The 2,443-nt window shown below is 29.8% G+C and overlaps 1 long non-coding RNA gene across 1 annotated transcript in view; it reads left to right on the top strand.

Moving 5' to 3' along the window:
* The first annotated feature begins 233 nt into the window (after positions 1 to 233).
* LOC106787565 overlaps positions 234 to 2,443 on the top strand; it is a 16,102-nt gene continuing 13,892 nt past the window's right edge. Inside the window, exon 1 of the long non-coding RNA XR_001381801.1 lies at positions 234 to 419. This is a non-coding gene — a long non-coding RNA (uncharacterized LOC106787565). The remainder of the gene's footprint in view (positions 420 to 2,443) is intronic.

Here is a 2,443-nt window from a genome sequence, read left to right as displayed (position 1 = left end):
ATCCGAACGAGGGATGTGATTTTACGTATAAAAATAAATCGTAAATGACATGTGTAACAAATTACTGCTGTGTCTCAATAAAATCACATTGTTTGTATCTCTCACTCGTGTATAATGTAATAATGAAGAATAATTTCATATACAATTCTTTAATTAGAATCAGGAAACTGTTAAATACGATACTACGAGGAAAAATTATCATCACCAGTTATATATATATCTGTTGCAGTTAATTTTACATCATCGATGTTTACCGATATGATGTAAATAAAAAAATAAGAAGAAATAAAAAACACCACTACATAGGAAAAGAAAAAAAAAAAATGGCGAATCTAAACATAGTTAATCGAAACGGAACAAGATATCAAGAGGAAGTCGTCATGGGCAAAACAAAGCGATAATATGTTAAAAAGCTAAACGTAAGTGTATATATATATATATATATTATAGTAACGTGCCGTTATGTAGGTGCATCGTGTACCGTTATCAAGGACAATTATGTGTAGACCGATAGATATATATCTGAAATGAAACGATCGTTCTTGAGAAGAGTTTGACTCTCCCTCTCTCTTTCTCCCCCATCCCCCCTCTCCCACCCTTCTCTTTTTCCCTCTCTCTCTCTCTCTTTCTATTTCTTTTCTAACTCTTTCTAACAACGACCTTCCTCATCTAAGCTCGCGAAACGTCCTATTCGTCGTCTTTGTCGTCATCTTCGTTTTCTTCATCTTCTTCTTCTTCTTCTATCGTTGTAGTAGTGTTTATACCAAGTATAGGTACCAAGAAGCGTGTAATTTTCTCTCCCTTCTTCTTCTTCTTCTTCTTCTTCTTCTTCTTCTTCTTCTCTGTTAATTCAATGGTTACTCGCAAAGAGATTTCGCTCAACTCGATTCAACTAAGCTCAGTTCAGCTTAACTCAGCTTGGTTCGGTTCCATTCGGTTCTATTCGGCTTGGCTTGGCTTGGCTTGGCTTGGGCTTAGCTCAACCTAGCATGATCATGGGGCTGAACAAATGCGAATGAGATCTACTCGTTTCATCTCGATCTCGGTTAGGCTCTTTCTCGAGTTTCTTGCGGAACAATCGGCTTTTTTCATCCGATTCTTGATTCTTAAGAATCTTAACTCGCAATATTACAAATATAATATGTTTATGTATGCATGTTTATATATATATATATGTATATGTATGTACGTGTATATCCATCGAGCTTAGAAATCATCCTAACCGCGAGTTTCAATGTATATTTTAAAACAGTAATAACGATCAAGAGAGTTATCTGGTACAAAGTTCGTGTTTCGATTTTATGTATGTATATATATATATATATATATATATATCTATCTATCTGAGAATAGTAAAAGAGAAATAAATAAAGAGAGAGAAAGAGAGAGAGAAGGAAATATTAACTCGAAGAAGTTATTTATTTGCCTTACTAGATGTAAACTACAAAGATGATCTCCAAACTGAGATTGCGTTAAAGTGGAACTTCCTTCGTTCGTTCATTCGTTCGTGACGATCCAATCGGCAAATCGGATATCTATTCTCGTAATTCATTCGTAAATGGTTGATACATACTACCGAATAAATGTATTTCGAATGTTACGACGATCCATTACTAACAACGAATCTATATGTAATTTTTCACGTGATATTTCTCACTGTATAGTTTAATTTTTTATTTTTTTGCTTTGTAATAAATAATTTCTTTTCGCGTGTGATAAATGTAATATGAAGTTTGCAATTGGAAAACAATAAAAAAAAAATATATATATATATATATATATTGTTAAGTTGTTTCACATTCGAAATAGAAATCGTTGGAATAGATTATAGATAAGAATAGATTTGAGAATAATGACAATGTAATGTTGAGGTCATGGGGCATCATTGTAACTACGATCGGTACAACGTTATTCAGCGAAATATCATCTTCCATGATATTAAATTAAATGTGTATATTAAGTTTATTGTTATTATTAGTAGTAGTAGGATTAAGTGTTAACTAGAAATTGCAATATATTATATATAACAGGATAATAGGTTTTCTTTTTATTCGTTTATAATATATTTCATATATAAAGTAAAATATTTACAAAAATTATACTATTGTACAAAATTCATATTTTTATGTCTATGTGAGAATATATATTAATATTATTATTAATTAGAAATGATTTATATACTTTGCAATATAATTCGACAAAATACATTACTCTTTAGTTTATTATATATTTAATATTAATATATAAAGCAAAATATATATATTGATGTCTTATCTGGATAATACGAAGAAACTTTTTCCCCTAGCTTAATATTTCTATTCTACATTTTGTTTTTATTCGTTACCAATTAGAAATTGCAATGCAATAGACGGCTACATGTTTTTTTTTGTATAGTAGATATTTAATATATATAAAAAAAAATATATTTAATATATTTATATAT

Source organism: Polistes canadensis, unplaced genomic scaffold, assembly GCF_001313835.1.
Source record: "Polistes canadensis isolate GaletaPanama2010 unplaced genomic scaffold, ASM131383v1 scaffold_105, whole genome shotgun sequence".
NCBI lineage: Eukaryota > Metazoa > Arthropoda > Insecta > Hymenoptera > Vespidae > Polistes > Polistes canadensis.
Note: the sequence above shows the minus strand (reverse complement) of the source record. Positions and strands in the feature narration are given on the sequence as shown.